The sequence below is a fragment of the Pleurodeles waltl genome, chromosome 1_2 (genome assembly GCF_031143425.1).
Source record: "Pleurodeles waltl isolate 20211129_DDA chromosome 1_2, aPleWal1.hap1.20221129, whole genome shotgun sequence".
Taxonomy (NCBI): Eukaryota; Metazoa; Chordata; class Amphibia; order Caudata; family Salamandridae; genus Pleurodeles; species Pleurodeles waltl.
This window is the reverse complement of record NC_090437.1, coordinates 39,791,844-39,810,924: the sequence shown is the minus strand read 5'-3', so window position 1 is coordinate 39,810,924 and position 19,081 is coordinate 39,791,844. Positions and strand designations below refer to the sequence as shown.

The 19,081-nt window shown below is 44.9% G+C and overlaps 1 protein-coding gene across 4 annotated transcripts in view; it reads left to right on the top strand.

Moving 5' to 3' along the window:
- The window catches only part of UBA6 (ubiquitin like modifier activating enzyme 6), a 610,892-nt gene that overhangs the window by 322,331 nt on the left and 269,480 nt on the right, over positions 1–19,081 (top strand). The gene's annotated exons all lie outside the window — the stretch shown is intronic.

Below are 19,081 nucleotides of genomic sequence, written 5' to 3'. Positions count from 1 at the left end.
CAATCCCCTCAACCTCAACCTCTCCCAAGCACACCTTCAGACCAGCATTCACCCAAATCAACACACAAAAGTGGCTCAGGCAAACACAAGCACCACCATTCATCTCACAGGCACCATCCCCATGCAGATACACCAACATCCACTGCCTCCACTGTGTCCCCCTCCTCCTGTTTGTCCACCTCCCTCCCTGTAGCGTCTCCACTCACACCTGCATGCAATACATCCTCATCCACTACCTCCATCACCAGCACGCCCATCACAACACATCCCTCACGAGCAGTCACCACCCCACAACCATGCACACATCCCCTGTGTCCTCTCCCAGTGTGTCTGTGAGCCCTCCTCCGAAAGTACACAAACGCTAGCACCCACCCACCCACCTCACAATAGCATCCACCCACTTGAGAGACTTGAGAGACTGGGGCTTTGCACTCCCCAGGAGCAAGCAGTGGGCATGTAGCCCCCTCCAGGAGCAGTGGCGTAGTACCATCTTCTCGCTGAGGTGCCCCCTCTTCCCCCTCCCCCCTGAGGTTTACGACCTGATGCCCCTGCAGTGTTCTCTCCGTTTTGAGGCAGGAGTCAAGTGTGGGCTTCGCCCATGATTTTTTGCCCAGTGGGCCATGGATATTTACAAAGGACAGTGTACGCCCTTCTGTACATATTGTAAATATTTGTATATACTATTTTTTTATATTTGTTAACTATATCTGCATGTTCCAATATATCACTGATTGAACTCAATTCCTTTTGTCCTTGCGTTCTTCCAGGAGGTAACGGGGTGTAAATGTACTGTTGCTGCATGTGTTTGTGTGTATGATGTTGTGGGTGGGGGTGTCACTCTCTTTTTCCTCCCCCCCTCACCTGTGTGCTAGGTGCAGTACTCACTATGGTCGTCGCCACCGCCTTTGATATCCATCGTGTATGAGGAGGTACACCAGCTTGGCCAGGACCTATAACTCGGGCTCCATGGCGTCCTGGTTCTTCGTTGAGTGTCAAGAGGTGAGCCGTTTCCTTTCTGTGTTCTGTTTCCACCGTGCTTTTGATGGTGTTAGTACCGCCCCGGAAAAGCTGGCGGATTGGCGGGTTGTGATAGGGTGGGCTGTACATTGTCTGCTGCCTTTCTGTTGGCTGTTACCGCCGCGATGTTTGTTGCTACCACCGTGGCAGTCGGTGTGGCTGTCTATGTTGGCGGTTTCCGCCGTGGTTGTGATCCCATTTCTTTTACCGCCGGCCTGTTGGCGATTTTACTGCTGCTTTATCACCGACCGCCAGGGTTGTAATGAGGGCCATAAGCTCTTCAAACTTGAAGTCGCTTTTAGACTGCTAAATTAGCACACCGCTTGTCATCTGCCTCTGTGTCTTTTGCACAGTTCCCTAACCTGGTGGTATGCAAGCACTTAAATTATGTCCTACACTGCTTCCTTTACTTGATGTATAATTTTATGATATTTATTTTTAATTGATATTGCATTGATGTTCATGATGCTTCTTTTAATATGTTCTTATGGATTGCAATGGTTTTGACTAACCACGTAATAATGATCTTACTACTAATAACACACAGGCACTAAGTATGCTCATGGGATTTTGGCGCTAGGTTATGGAATTCACATAACTACTGAGCTTTACATGAGCATGTTAGAAGCCCACTGCAGCCAGGGGGGAAAAAGGTAGTGCCAGACTACAAATGACAGAACTTGATAAGCTGCCATTACCTCTGTGATACTCCCAGGAGAGAGACAGTAGTCAACTTCCTACTAGGAGAGTAGGCTTGGTGTAAACTCGAGCTCAAAGGACAGAACCTGGACTTTGCAAAGACAAGTACAGGTGTAGGACTCTTCACTTACAGTAAATTTCTGTGCTCTAGTCCCTAGGGCTATGCTCAGGTCAATATTGGACAAGATGGGCATTCCGCCCAACCTATTGGCAATCTCAGTACACCTGCATGAAGAGAATAATGCCAGGGTTAGATGGGGGAAAAGGGCAGCTCATGTCTCCAAACTAGGGCTGTGGCCTGGCCCCTACTTTGTTTTCACTTTTTATTAATGATGCTGTGTACCGGCTGGATAGAGATGGTTGTGATGCATTTAGGTGGGGGATAGGAGAGTGCCCACGCCATGCCCATTGCTCCCAACTGAATAATTGATTCCTCTGTGCTGTACATAGATTTACCACAAAATATAATTGTAGATTAATTAATGGTAGAAATCCATCAGAATCACCAGCCAATTATACTTTTTTTATCATATAGGAAATAGAGTGATGTAAATTACACGCTGGTAAAGCTAGTGGCATGGTGGAAGTGAACTGATCTTGAAGTTACTGCAATAATAGAGATTGAACACAACCCCTTAGTCTGCAGTTATGGAATGATGAGAGTCAGCTCCCCAACAGACTCTCTTCAAAAATACACTGATTTGAATTTCAAGAGGGGAAAGGAAATGTGATATGGAATTCTGATGCATGTATCTTAACGCACTTTCCTCACCTTATGAATACCCTTCGAGGCCCAGACTAGTTAAAAAAAAAAAAAAAAAAGTATCCCCAGCAATAATTCTCCATTGCTGTATGTGGTGTCATGCAGTTTCGGCCACAGATTTGCCCACCAGATGTATTAGGTTCCAACGGGGCCACTTTCTTTAGTTTTGTTTTGTGCTTCATCAATTCATCAGTTAACCTGGTACGTATCTGATGTACTTCTAGCTGCAGATTTCTTACCTTTGAATATCCCCAGGTGTCAGACTGTATCCAGAAGGTTTTTCGAACAGTACACCCTACATGCCAGTAAGTATTGTCGTTCGGCTGCTCGCCAGCATCATCTGCACCAGAAGTGACATATGAGGTACCTATGTATGCACCACCTTGGTGCGCTGATGTCATTTCTTTTGCTTCTGCTCTAGAATGCGCTGATCTGGATTGAGCTACCCCTCAGTCACTTTTTGACTGGTCTTTTCCAGCTTTTTAACAATTATTAAGAGTTTATATCCTGGTGTGAGGATGTCAATAAAGAAACCAGCTAGTTTCAAACCATGTGGGGCCTGCCATAGCCAGATGTCAGTGACAGAACCCCATTTGGTGTGTTTGTGGTGCCTGGAGCCGGAACACGACTCCAACGTGTGTGAGGACTGCTGTGTCATGCACCAAGAGGTGCTGAGGCATCGATCCCTGAAGTTCCTCACTGCCTGATGTCGATCGACTCCATGATATAGAGGGTCCCGGGACCGTTCGTAGGGCCCCTCTCAACGTTATTTGTTGTATTCAAAGCCATCAAGGAAGTCAGGTAAGTCCCACAAGAAGTCTATACTCTTTGACTTCCCGGCACCCAACTGAGTCGTCCAACGAGAAAAAGAAGAGTCAGCACTCCAGGCCCCACAAGTAGGCGGGCCTGTCCCTGGCACTGCTCCACACTTGCCCTGATTATCCTAGAGCCAGAGTGACCCCCTACCAGCTGAAGGAATTTAATGAGGCCATCTTTGGGTAGGCTGGCCCCGTTGGAACACCTTTGGGCCTGGTGGGTGTGGGAAAGACCCCTGCTGGGACCCAAAGATTCCTTGCTGGATCCAGAGCGGAGCTGCTGGTGAGACTCAGACCTTTCCTTGGCGTTCGCTCCAGGATGGACTCCCCCGGTGCCTTAGACCCCTTAGCAAGCTCTATCCTCATCATTCCCATCTCAGAAACTGAGCCAGATGGATGTCATCCAATGCCACGTCTGGCGCCAATTGAGGGCATCCTTCCCAAAGCAGAGCCAGGGCCTTACTTGATGGCTAGACTTGATGAGGGAGACGCTTGGGAGAGTACTGTGGGCAGTTATGATTAAGACCAAGTTGAGGAGGACCACTGGTATGAAGAACTGTGTGAGGCCAGTGGAGTGGACATCTCACCTGACACTGGCCTGGTTTCCCCTTCTACTGTGGCTCTGGGGGAGAGAACTTCTTTTGCAATGGTGGTGGGCAGGGTGGCTGAGGTCCTAGACCTCCCATGAGTGGCAGTCAGGACTAACGTCTTGACAGAGGTACTTCAGCTGGGAGTCACCCCCTAAGAACCCTTACTCCCATTCAACGAAGCCCTTACAGATGTCCTTCTAGAGTCCTGGTCCAAGCCCTGCTCAGGGGGTCCTGTTAATAGGATGATTGCCCACCGCCATTGCCCCACTCCTGGGGATCACAGTTTTTTTACCCTGCAAACTTGGTGGTCCAAGCCTCCTCATACCGCACTCACCCTGGCCTGTTCACTACCACTCCACTGGATAGGGAATCCAAGAGGCTGGACACCTTTGGTAAGGAAATGTTCTCTTTCTCCAGCCTGACACTGGGATCAGTGAACATCCGTGCCTGTTGGGACGCTACTCCCATATAATATAAGATTTAGTTGCACAAGTGCTGCCTATGGTCCAGAAGGAGGCCCGAGCCATACGCTGTCTGTTGCTGATGGGAGGGACGTGGCAAAGTTCTCCATCAGATGTGGATTGGACATGACCTGAATCACTGGGTAGAGCAATTTTTATCGTCCATGGGCCTGAGGCCCCACGCCTGGCTGAGAAAATGTTTTTTTCAGGGGATGTCCTGGCTTCCCACACTAACATGCCCTTTGATTGCTCTCCCCTCTTAGGAGACAAGGTGGATTCAGCACTGGAATGCTTTATGGATAGCACAGTTACATTCAGGTCCTGGGGCTTGTTTATGGCCCTGTGTCAGCCCCAGTCCGCCTTCCACCCCTTTTATGGCTCCAGCCATGCCTATACCCTCCCAACCAACACCTCCAACAGGCTTCCTAGCCTTTTCGTGGCCAAGAGCATGAGTCCCAGGGACCTAGTCGGACAGGTGGCCAGCTGTCAGGTCAGTCCATGGTCTAAATGGGTACGTCATTGACCTTGTCAAGATCCCTGCTGAGGGAACACAATGCTAAATTTAGTTACAAATAGTTTTTCTTAACAGGGTAGATTAATGTAGCCCTTTTGTCACTATTCCAAATCACAAATTCTAACCTTTCTGTAACACTGAGACTGTTATCCCTTTTTTGTTTCCCTCTGCAGGTACATCATTACAGTGGCAGAGTAGGGGACTTGTTTTCCGTGTGTAATCTCCGGGGTGGCACAATCTAGCGCTGGGGTACCCCTCTAACTTACATGCCCTGGGTACCATTCAATAGGGACGCACAGGTAAATTAGCAATTTCCAATCAGGCATTGCCATTTTAACATGCAATTTAGGGTCAGGGCACTGCCACAGAGGTCTGATTAACAGGCCTCAGTACACTCTAGAGTAGAAAATCCAATAGCATCTGTCGAAAAACCTAGGGGGTGTCCATACAAAAAGAGGCATTTCCTTACAGTACCATCGCAGGCACTCTCACTCGGTGTACATTCATAGCACACTTTATGATAAGCATTGTACCAGCACATGTACATGTGTATTTAGGAATCACAGTCTGTGTGCACTGTTCATAAATGAAGTTTTTCTGATTATAACTAGTGTGTTATTTCAAAGCACACACAGTGCTTGTACTCACACTGACTATGCGGATGCTACACAGCTCTTCTCCCTTTATGTATTGTTGTTCAAGCAAGCACACATAGTCCAGCACATGCAGTCCCTGTGCATGTACTGCACAGCACTACGTATCATGTAATGTATTCCTCACCCACATGCATACACCCTGTACCACACATACTGCTCAGTAATAAACCATTCTTGTGCTGCTCTTTTCCCAGGCACACATACAACCAAAGCAAAGTCACCACTCCCATGCTATGCTATGCACTCCACATCTATCTGATGTAGACCAAGGATGAGTTAAGCACACAGCAGCAGACCTTTTAAAAAGGTGAGTGGGCTTGTAGGCCTTACTCCAGTGACACAGGGAAAAGGTCTTGTTCACTACAACTGATCTCTACACAGTTCCAAAACTGTGCCCATGCTATTAAACTACTCATGAAGGCAGTAGTGTGAGGGTAGCACTTTGGGTGCCACTCCTGGTCCAACAAGACTGCAGTCTGTGAGACAAGCCTATGTTTCAGCGCACACACAAAATCTGTGTTTTCCTCTGACAAAAAATTGTGAACAAGAGCCATATTCATCTCTGGAAAAAAAAAAGCATTAGGGATCCAGACAACAGTACATTTGGGCACTCAGTGCAGGGTACCTGTCTCTTATCATGCAGAGGACTTTTCCTTGCCAACAGCCTGATGTGGCATTCAGAAGACTGACTCCTTACGAGCAAAGCTGTCTTATGTCTTCTGTTTGTGATGTGTTTGACCCAGTGGGGCCTTCCTGTGGGCAGCCTGTTCACGTTTGCCAGACCAGCCTTCCTTGTTTAAATCGCCTGTTGTGATGCTTTTTCTTAAACGTTTTACACACACATTCCCTCCCAAACCATTTTGTGATGCCACAGTGGGACCTTAAAATGGTCTTCACATTTCTTGTGTGTTTGCCATTTGTGCTGATTAATAGCAGTTTACTTTATCTCCTGACCTTAGAGCCTATCTTACCGATTGGCATTATGTCTGTTCATCACATGAGTAAACTTAAGTGAGTGCACAAAAGGCACTTTCAGTACAGACATCCTACACCACTCTTTTCCCGACTCCTTACAAGCAAAGCTGTCTTATGTCTTTTGTTTGTGATGTCTTTGACCCAGTGAGGCCTTCCTATGGGCAGCCTGTTCACGTTTGCCAGACCAGCCTTCCTTGTTTAAATCGCCTGTTGTGATGCTTTTTCTTAAAATCTTTAAACACATGCTCCCTCCTAAACCCTTTGTGATGCCACAGTGGGACCTTAACATGGTCTTGACATTTCTTGTGTGTTTGCCCTTCGTGCTGATTAATAGCAGTTTACTTTATCTCCTGACCTTAGAGCCTATCTTACTGATTGCCATTGTGTCTGTTCATCACATGAGTAAACTTAAGTGAGTGCACAAAAGGCACTTTCAGACACCACTCTTTTCCCAGACATGTTAGTGCTAGGGCCTTCTTACCAAAAGTCATAACTCCTTTCCTCGTGGGGCAATCCATCACTCTACCAATGTTCTTTGCTCTTCCCAACCCCTCAAAAGAGGGGGAGAAGCTCTATTGGTTGGAGCCCAAAAGCCCTTGGAGCTTCTACGTTGATCGTACCATGGACTATCAAGTGAATGATCACCTTTTTTGTTGGGTACTCTGAAGTGAAGTAAGGAAAGTCGGTGCAGAAGAGTACCTCGTTGAGGTGGAGATGTATCTGGGTGTATATGTAGCACAAGTTGCCCCTATATACAAGCAGTTGTGTGATCCTTGACACGTCTGGTGTATTTTTACCCTTATATTAGTGCTAAGAGCTCTATATCTGAGATAACGTTTTCATCTTAAAAGACTTTTCATAGTGGTTTTCTAATTTCCTGCCTTTTCAACTTGACTACAATGTTTGTAAACATTCAGGCTCTCTAGCAGGTATTCAGATTCATGGTATCCAATGCCTATGGTATCTCCCTCATTTTCATTTCTGACGGGTGCAGAGACTGTCCTGATGATGTTGTCTTGGAGAAGATTAAAGATGCATGTTCCGCGACACCAGGTGTTGTTCTGCAACTATCACTGGAATGGGAACAGATCTATCTTGTTTCTGGTAAGTAGGGCCTCACCTTTCTCCTAGGCACCTTTCCAGTATCTGAGTAGCAGTGTTTTTGTCATCTGTCATCCCTAAATGTCTGGCAAAAGACCACTGGTGCATTGCATGAGCATGATTTAAGCTTTTATTTGGGGTGCAAACATAAAGAAACGTGAGAGACCTTCCCACCAGAGTAGTAATTTTCCCTATAATTTCTATATAAGACCTAAACTTAATTTCATGACGCAACAAAGGAGGGTATGGGTGCCTTATATGCGACTCCCTCAGCTTTTCTTCTAATGAAATGACACCTTATGCTCTGGCCCACAGATCAGTAGTCGCTGGGTTACTTACTATACAAGACACTCACCCAATGGCTGTACTTTTGTCAACCTGCTGAAATGCCTGATACTGGTCTTTAGCGATTCATGTACCCAGTTACTTTGGGCTTTTATTACAATACTTTACCTGCATAATCTAGTTCTTTTGTGTGATTGGCATGTTGGGAAAAGATCTCCTATGCTGGGATTTGCTTAACTCCTATCCCTGGTGTTAAATTAGTACAGCAATGTAACCATCTAGTTACATGGTGAACAGTTTTTCTGCCGCTCTGGTATCCTGATCATTAATATGTAGGAGGATGTTGATGATTCCTTCAGGCTGCAGGTCTCCACACAGATTTATTTCAATGTCTTTAATACACAAAAGCTGCTTTCCTTCTCCTTAGTTAAAATGTTTTTCTCAGCCTTCCTTTTTAATATTCTGGGCTCTTGAGACTTCACTTGATAAACAAATTACTTTTAGTATACTTATTTTCAGCTCCTTCAATAACTAACATGTCATATTTCACCATCTAGTAAAATAGTACTGTAGGCCAGACCCACAGTAAGCAAATGTACTGTCCATGTTCCCTTAACAGGTCTCTTCCATTTTCATTCTTCCTTCCATTTAATTTCATGTAACTGTTCCACCTGTTCTGAAAGAGACTTCTAATCACAGATTCCTCACCTTAAAATATTTCCAAAGCATCAGACTGGATCCGGATAATCTTGAGCAGTACCTCTGCATGCCGGTAGGTGGCATTGCTTGGCTATGCATCGTCTACTTGGAAGTGACGTCACACTGCCTATATATGTGTCCCCCTGGTATTCTAACTTAAGTTTTACATTTTGTCAAAATGTTTGAGCTTGCCTTTTCAGTATGCTTAGGACACGTGTCCTGCTACCCCTTCAGGGTTCAAGCCAGGTATTGTCACAGGCAAATGTCTGTGTCCAGTTTCTGCTTGGTCTGTGTCTGGGGTCAAGAAACGATCTCAAGGCCTGTGATGAGTGCAAGTCACCCAGACGCTCCCCCAACCCTGTACTCCGAACAGTTTATAGTTTCCCAGTATCCCCACAGTTTGTCTATCATGCTGTGCAGAGGTGCCCCCTCATCTCACACACACATGGGTCAGCATGTCCATTCTTCATATTGATTGTTTATCTACATCCTAGCCTGCCACACAGTCACGGAGAGACCCCAGAAGTCCATCAGCCTGGAGAGAGACAGCACCATGCTTGCATAGAGTTCTGCCAGGTCACTGTATGAAATCATGTCTTTTAGCCAGCATTTAAATTAGGTAGCACCTGCCTCCCCACTTTAAAGCCACCCATCTTGTCCCTAATCAAATCGCCATTGCCAACAACTTCCTGCAGTGTTTAGGGCTTCCAGTACACACCCCAGCAGTATCATCATAGTACAGGGAGTGCAGAATTATTAGGCAAATGAGTATTTTGACCACATCATCCTCTTTATGCATGTTGTCTTACTCCAAGCTGTATAGGCTCGAAAGCCTACTACCAATTAAGCATATTAGGTTATGTGCATCTCTGTAATGAGAAGGGGTGTGGTCTAATGACATCAACACCCTATATCAGGTGTGCATAATTATTAGGCAACTTCCTTTCCTTTGGCAAAATGGGTCAAAAGAAGGACTTGACAGGCTCAGAAAAGTCAAAAATAGTGAGATATCTTGCAGAGGGATGCAGCACTCTTAAAATTGCAAAGCTTCTGAAGCGTGATCATCGAACAATCACGCGCTTCATTCAAAATAGTCAACAGGGTCGCAAGAAGCGTGTGGAAAAACCAAGGCGCAAAATAACTGCCCATGAACTGAGAAAAGTCAAGCGTGCAGCTGCCACGATGCCACTTGCCACCAGTTTGGACATATTTCAGAGCTGCAACATCACTGGAGTGCCCAAAAGCACAAGGTGTGCAATACTCAGAGACATGGCCAAGGTAAGAAAGGCTGAAAGACGACCACCACTGAACAAGACACACAAGCTGAAACGTCAAGACTGGGCCAAGAAATATCTCAAGACTGATTTTTCTAAGGTTTATGGACTGATGAAATGAGAGTGAGTCTTGATGGGCCAGATGGATGGGCCCGTGGCTGGATTGGTAAAGGGCAGAGAGCTCCAGTCCGACTCAGACGCCAGCAAGGTGGAGGTGGAGTACTGGTTTGGGCTGGTATCATCAAAGATGAGCTTGTGGGGCCTTTTCGGGTTGAGGATGGAGTCAAGCTCAACTCCCAGTCCTACTGCCAGTTCCTGGAAGACACCTTCTTCAAGCAGTGGTACAGGAAGAAGTCTGCATCCTTCAAGAAAAACATGATTTTCATGCAGGACAATGCTCCATCACACGCGTCCAAGTACTCCACAGCGTGGCTGGCAAGAAAGGGTATAAAAGAAGGAAATCTAATGACATGGCCTCCTTGTTCACCTGATCTGAACCCCATTGAGAACCTGTGGTCCATCATCAAATGTGAGATGTACAAGGAGGGAAAACAGTACACCTCTCTGAACAGTGTCTGGGAGGCTGTGGTTGCTGCTGCACGCAATGTTGATGGTGAACAGATCAAAACACTGACAGAATCCATGGATGGCAGGCTTTTGAGTGTCCTTGCAAAGAAAGGTGGCTTTATTGGTCACTGATTTGTTTTTGTTTTGTTTTTGAATGTCAGAAATGTATATTTGTGAATGTTGAGATGTTATATTGGTTTCACTGGTAATAATAAATAATTGAAATGGGTATATATTTGTTTTTTGTTAAGTTGCCTAATAATTATGCACACCTGATATAGGGTGTTGATGTCATTAGACCACACCCCTTCTCATTACAGAGATGCACATCACCTAATATACTTAATTGGTAGTAGGCTTTCGAGCCTATACAGCTTGGAGTAAGACAACATGCATAAAGAGGATGATGTGGTCAAAATACTCATTTGCCTAATAATTCTGCACTCCCTGTAGGTATAGATTTTATGTTGTCTTTCATTAGGTTGAGTGTGTGAGCTACTGTGACTAAAATGTTGCAGCTGCTTGGCAGGACCACATTCAGTGTAAAAGAAAATATGCCTCAGGGGCAGCTGTCTCACCCCCAGACACAAATATGGGTTAAATCCATAATTCTTTTGCTCACCATGCCACTCCAGTTTGGACCCAGCCATATGCAAATCAGTCTTGACCCTGTTCCCTCTGATGTGGTGTCCCTTGGCCATCTCCTAAAAAAATATAAATCACCAGGGGTAGGGGTGGATATAGGAGGTATACTCCTTTTTCAATGTCATCAGGAACCAGTGGCACAGAAAGGGACACTGAGCAACAAAGTGCTAGGTCAGGATCACTTGATCAGAACTACAGCTATCAGGAACAAGCAGAAGGACCTTTTTTAGGGGACAGCCAATGGACACCACACATAGGGAGAGGCCAATCATGGGACAGGGGCTACCTCAGGGGAAGAGGTTGGAACAGAGACAGGAGACCGGTACGGTTTCAGCAGGAGGCCACCTGGACATACAAACACAGAGGCACCATTACAGGTGGTAAGATCCATCAACTCTAGTCCTGTTATCAACCTATCAGACTATGAGTGGTCCCCAGGTGAGCAACAGTTACTAAACAAAGATCTCTTGTTTGTGCCAGCTACCTTACCAAATTTATTCAACCTTAAGATGGAACTCCACCAGTTCTTTCGGAAAGTTGGGCTGAGGTATTATTCTAACAACATCCCTGCCTGACCTACTTCTTCTAACACAGGATTAAGATCTCCATCCACCTTTACACCCCTGGTACAATTTATGCCACATAAAATGCAGGTGGTTTTAAGAGATGTTATAAATCTTGTTTCACAAAAGAAGTATGTGAAATATAACATCTTCTCCAAGATCGAACGTGAGGTTTTAAAGACAATAAGGATATTGTCATAAATTTGGCGGACAAGGGGGGTGCAATAGTTGTGCAAAGCACCAGGGATTATAAATCTAAATTAAACTCTGAGTTTATGAATGGGGTAAGCTATGTGAAGTTAAACACTGATCCCACTAAAGAGATAACTGACCTCATTAGGAGGGTGACAAATGCGAAGCTGGAGGAAGGTTTTCTCAATGAACTGGAAAATGGTTTACTGAATAAAAATCAACCCTGATTGCCTACAAACTTCACCCTCACCAAAGTTCATAAAAATCTGGAGAGGCCTCTGGCCGGCCTATAGTCTCAAGATGTGGTTCTATCCTAAAGCCAACATGTAAATATGTGGACCTTTTCTTAAAACCGAATGTTGAGACCACAAGGGCTTATTTGAGAGACACCATGGGGACTGTAAAATGAATTGATAAACTTGCTTTTAACCTGAGTAAACAACTCCTGGTAACCATAGATATCACATCACTGTATACTAACATCCCACAGAGACAGGCATTGGATGGTATGAGGGGAGTCCTGGGTAAGAAACATCAACCAATACAGGTCACCACTGATTTTATTGTAGATCTGTTGGAGATTGCCATGATGACATTTTTATTCTATTTTCAGTGGGATGACTTCCTATAGACGAAGGGCATTGCAATGGGGGCCAGCTTTGCACTGAACGTATCAATTCTCTATATGGATTACTAAAAGAACAGTTTTATCTAAAGGGAAGAGAATCTGTACCAATAGAATAATTCCCTGTGGAGGCAGTATATCGATGACATCCTTCCGATTTGGACTGTCAACGAGACCGATCTCCATAAGTTCCATCATTGGTTGAAAGAAAGATCACAAGACATCAAATTTATTATCCAGTGTAGTTCAACTACCTTTTAATTTTGTGGATATTACAATCAAAGTTGATAAAGGACAGCTATCTACTATGCTAGTCAGAAAGAATAGCGAAAAAAATAACCTTCGATATTCAAGTCACCATCCCAGAAATTTGAGGGATAACTTGCCCTCTGGGCAATTTCTCTGACTTCTGAGGAATTTCCCATTTAAAATTGAACATTGATTATTTCATGGAATCGGAGGATGTGCTAATGAGGTTGGAAGAGAGGGCCACTTAAAGAGCCTACTTAAGAAGGCCCGTAAGAGGTCTTGGTTTTGCACAAGAGAGATGTTACTTGAACCAAAACAGCAGGTTGATAATGCACGGGATAGGGTGATCTGTGTGACTACATACTGCACCCTCCGTAACAAATCAAATCAAATCATTAACATTTATAAAGCGCGCTACTCACCCGTGCGGGTCTCAAGGCGCTAGGGGAAAGGGGGGGGTTATCGCTGCTCGAACAGCCAGGTCTTTAGGAGTCTCCGGAAAGCGGAGTGGTCCTGGGTGGTCCTGAGGCTGGTGGGGAGGGAGTTCCAGGTCTTGGCCACCAGGAAGGAGAAAGATCTCCCACCCGCCGTGGAGCGGCGGATGCGAGGGACGGAAGCAAGTGCGAGGCCAGAGGAACGGAGGAGGCGGGTGGGGACGTAGAAGCTGAGGCGTCGGTTGAGGTATTCCGGTCCCTTGTCGTGGAGGGCTTCAAGATCAGACAGGTTATCAATAGACACTGGATTTTAGTGCCAGATGAGATTTGCATTACAGACCCACCCATGCATGCATTCAGGAAAGGAAAAAGCAAAAAAGATCATATAGTGCGTTCAAATCTAGGATGTACCCCCAAGCCCTCCATTCTTACACTGTGGAACTTGCCTCAGGTTACACGCCACTTTAGGTGTGGGAACTGTACAGCATGTGATATGACTGTAGAAACAAAGACATTCAGCCACAATGAAAAAACCTTCAAATTGAAGGGTCATACGAACTGCAATAGTGCAGATGTGATTTACATGATCAGGTGCCCTTCTGGGTTTTTGTATGTGGGCCAGACTGACCCAAAAAATGAAAGTACGAATACTTCAGCACTGTAGTAGGTTCAGGTGTCAGGTACAGGGGGCACCCCTTGTTGAACACTTTGAAACCTTCAGTCACCCAGCAGATAGTCTGAGATGGCTGGTGATTGAGAAGATCAGCATGATCCCAAGGGGTGGGAATACGATTGATGTCTTAAACCTTTGTGAATGCCAATGGATCCATATCTTAGATACCATAGTCCATGGGCTAAACGAATATGAGGAGATCTCACACCAGGAGTAATGGTTGATATCTTACAACCCCCTCAGTTTCAACCCCACAACCAGTATAGGTTACTATTGCCCTTATACAGACTGAATACATGGGGAAGTGGACCAAGCCATTAGGTGACAACTTGGGTTCGAGACACAATATATGATTGTGAAATACTTAGAAACGGCATATGGTTATGTTTCATCCAAGATCACTTAGCTGTTGAATAGTTTTTCTTCTATCCTGAAAGAGACATTCATATGGAAACGAAACATGGTACTTCAAGAAAGAACATAAAGGGGGTTATTACAACTTTGGAGGAGGTGTTAATCCGTCCCAAAAGTGACGGTAAAGTGACGGATATACCACCAGCCGTATTACGAGTTCCATAGGATATAATGGACTCGTAATACGGCTGGTGGTATATCCGTCACTTTACCGTCACTTTTGGGACGGATTAACACTTCCTCCAAAGTTGTAATAACCCCCAAAGTCTGTATATCTGTATATATCGATATTCAGATCCCTATTGGTTAGAAATCGCTGCACAGTATTTCATGAATATGGTCAAATGCTTGGAAATACCATGGATATATATGTGATTTTAAAATATAACCTCGCTTTTTCTGGGCACATTGTGTGTTCAACCATGAAAATATTATTTAATGTTTCTTGAATGTTTTTATTCCTTCAGCCTGGATTGACGTAGGGATAGTACTCAATTAAGCATGATTTACTTTATACAGATAAATATTGTTCAATATTCCATGAATGGAAATAACTATGCACACTGTTTGCATTTATGACAAACCGGGGTATTCAGCAGTATGACTGTTTCTACTTTGTTTATAACCATTTCTAAAAATGAAATCAGAAGAGATAATTGTTGATAATTCCTAAGTCTCCCCCTTGTCTTGAACTGAGGTCCCCATTTTTTACCAAATGATATATAGTTTACATACCTCAGTAACTTTGCCAGATGCTTTAGCCCCAGTAATAGGAGATCACATACGTGGCACGCTTAGGTTCGAATGCAGCATTTAGCTGCTGTCTGTTAGACGTGAGACCAGTCTCGTGCACGCTGACCTTACATAACCTTTTATCTTCAGCTGTGGACGCCCGCGTTTCTGCGAGACGTTTCAGTGATGTACTAAGGTATGACGGCAAAGGACCGGGACTTGCTACAGACATGGCCTTTTTGCAAGAATGATTCTGTACAGTTAGTAATCTCTTACACTACTGTTTGCCTTTTAGAGTCGCATACCTGATTCAATCGGATGATTTTTTTCATTTGAATAACTGAATATATTACCTCCTTGCTAGGATGAGTAAACAGAATGGAACACATTTTTAATAGTTTTGAGAAGTTTTAATGCCCATTAGTTAACGTAGCTTTCTGCGCAATGTTTGCCGCGCAAACCTATTTGGGACCCCTGCAAGGCTGAGATGATTGAGTTTAGGAGTATAATTAATCTCTAACAGATGACGAACCGGTGAGCCTTCGCTGCACGATTAAGTTTAACTACATCTACCTCTCATGGGATTATTTGTGATTCCAGGTGAATTTTTTCACCAGAGAAGAGTGTAGCTACAAGGTACATACACCTACAATCCTTATGCTTGGTGTTTTTCCCATCCTTTAGGTTGCTTCCAACAGTCCTGACCAAGACCGGCCAATAAGGTTGCAAACGACCATACTTCACCTTGGGTCGAAACGTCGACCACTCTATTCCTTCAGCCTGGACTGAATTAATTATTCACGGAGAGACAGTACTGTTTCAAACACTGTACCTGCACGTTATGAATGGATTTCGATTTACTCAGAAGCCTGTCAGACAGGCTTATATAATATGTATTTCTGTATTTTTAAACTATTACATTTATATATACTGCATTCTTCCTGATTTCTTCTCACCTGTGCACAAGCACTTTTTTCCAGGCACTGTTTTTTCACACATTGGAGCAACTGCTTTGTGATAGACGTATATGGGTGTATTTATTTCAATACAATTTTGAATTATTCTTAGTGAGGGGTTGTGTTTTTGTGATGTAATGAGTGTGTACTCTTCCCTATATGGAAAGAAATGGTTGATTCCCCTCTTTCCTCGGTTAGGGTTGTTTGACTACTGTTATAAAGGTAAGGTAGGCCAATTTAGTTGCTATATCTTTAGACTACCCATTAGGACCATTTGTTGTTTATACTGCACAGTATCTACGTCCTACGGTTTACTGGGTCACCCCATCATTATGTAATGGTCTTATTTCTCTGGTGAAGGAAAAAGTCAGGCAGAGCAAAGATCTGGATCTGGCTTGGAGAGTGTGATACTCAGACCTGTTTTGTGGTTCTGTGCATGTTCCCTCTACTTCTTAGGCATCTTTGGGAGGATGTGTTGTCCAAGTAGCAGGGCACAGTGCGACATATGGGCCTCCAAAATCTTCACCCACCAGTCTCAGTCTACAGATTCATGCCATTTAGCTAATGTCTTGCTTGATGTGAGGAGGAGATGGTTGATCCCTCTTACAGGTGAAACTGTGTGGTGTTCTTTTGTTTGTACTGACTGTGGCCTGGTCAGGTGTTGCATGGCGCAGTTAAACTTTACTTAGCAGCTGTTTTTGCTTTTTTTCATCTACCTAATCAGAACTCATTATTCAATTCACTCATTGTGATGCATTTCTCAACAGGACTTTCATGTTTCCCCCTCCTTTTATTTCACTGCAGTCGAGCATTAATTTAGTCTTAGGCCCTCGTTACGAGGCTGGAGGTCCCAAGTCCGCCAGCCTTCAGGTGGCGATCGAACTGCCGCAATTGTGGCGTTCCGACTGACACCTTATAACCCTGGGGGGGGAAGACCTTCCAGGGGACCACCGTCCCTGCTCGGAATATGGTTCTCAAGGGTCCGACGGCAGTCTGAGTTGTAATCAGCCAGGTTGCGCGGACCCCGCCATGAGAAAGCTGATGGAAAGCCAGTGCCGGGGGCAACAGGGTGCCCCGGCCCAGCACTGTCAGAATGCGCACCGTCTGCTTTGCAGACAGTGCACATTCCGAGGGTGCTGTGTGCTACGGTATTGGCTTTGGCTCCCTTAAGGGAACCGAGACCAATAATGTAGCACTGTTCCCACTAGGAAGCCGGGGGGGGACCTCATACTACAATGTTCCTGCCAGTCAGCCCAGCAGGAGCTTTGCCATACACTTGTGGGGGACGCCATTGCCATGGCGGTGGCGTTCTCCCTGCGAGTTTGGCGGTCTGTGGTGGGACTGCCAAGCTTATAATAAGACCCTTAGTCTTCATGCTGACTCCTTCCTTCAAGTTTCTACACAGCTGTAATCTGAACCTCTTGACACTGAAAATGGTTCCTCATTGTGATCTCTTCTGCATGTCTCGCCTGAAAGCTGAAGGCATTGCCATTTCAGACTCCTAATACTATGATCCCTGGCAAACTGGTTCTTAAGTTCCACGCATCTATTCCTAAACGTGATTCCATCTTTCCACGTGGGGCAGTAGATCATTCTCCTTATCTACCACACCCATCCCAGGCCCAACTCTCCCAACACTGCTGCATCGCTCCTGCTGCTGCCTTTGCCTTGCTTTTTCCCCGTTTGTTGAGTGCCGGCTTCTTGGTCTTCCCTCATTCTCATTGCTTTCTCTTTGTTTTTCCCCCATTTTTGTTTGCCTTCTCCATGCTTTTCAATCTTTTTTTTTACTTTCTCCTTGCTTTTCACCTGTTTTTTGTGTGCCTTCTCCTTTGCTTTTCCCTAGCTTTCACTGCTTTCGCCTTTCCTTTCCCCAGATTTTTTTGAGTGGCTTCTCCTTGCTTTTCCCGTGTTTTCACTGATTTCTCCTTGCTGTTCCCTCCCGTTTTTTGTGTTCCTTTTTCCTTTTCCCTAGTTCTCACTGCTTTCTCTATGTTTTTTCTCCTGTTTTTTTGTGCCTTCTCCTTGCTCTTCTCTAATTTTCACTGCTTTTTCTTTGCTTCTCCCCCTGTTTTTGAGTGCCTTCTCCTTGCTTTTTCCTCAATTTCACTGCTTTCTCCGGGACTTGCAATCTCTTGGATACCCTATTGAGGTATTCGCCGCGCTTTACAAATCATGATTGATTGAGAAGAGGCTTCATCAATCTGACCCACTTCCGCCCCCCCCCCCCCCTAGTTTTTGTATTCATATTCTAAGAAGTACTTTGTTAACTATCAACTGTTTGTTTTGCTCACAGGTGCGAGGACATTAAAAGTGTTCTAGAAATTGACATTCTTGCAGTGGATTATCCTCTGCATCAAATTGTTCATTGGTGTTAGGACTTGAAAGGTGTTACAGAAATTGACATACTTACAGTGAATTGTCCTCTGCATACAACTGTATAATGCCTTGGTCAAAAAAGATCCTCCAGAGGTCCTTAGTACTTACTCAACAGATTGAAAGCCACCAGTTCTTTAGCTCTGGTTTTGTACATCTACCAGGCGGCCACATGGGAATATGGTCACACATTTACCTGGCACTAGTGCATCGATTCTCAAGTCTACAGAGGGAGTTATTTTTTCCACATGGTCCTGCAGGAGTTACAGGTGTTAAAATCTATGCCTCAGACCTACCTGGTTGTAGGGGACACTGCTTTTGTACTGATCCACAACATAGGAAATCTGTGATTAGAAGTATCCATGAGAATAGCTTGCTTCTCTTTGGGAATTCTCTTTCTAGTGCTTATTCCTAAGTAACCACAGATTCCCACCACTTGCCTCCCCATTCTGTCGAGTGGAGTTTCGGGAGTAAGGTCCCAAGTTATGTTTGGCACACTGCTTGTTCTAACTCAGTATTGTTAGCCACTCTTCACGTCCGAGGATGGGAGAAAAATAGGAGACCACTAACATCAGTGTTGATGGGTGGCCCCTATCTCTGGATCTGTGTTGTCATATCATGAGACAGGACTGAGTCCGAAGGTGCCACCTGCTAGCATGCAGGAGGTACTGCAAGAGATTCACAAGGTGAGGAATCAACAGTTAGAGAAAGTAATCTACTAGGAAGTGTTACTGAAGGTAAGTAACATGTTCATTGGGCAGTAGACCACAAATACTCTGTGGCTGACATTCATCTGGCTGGAGTCAACA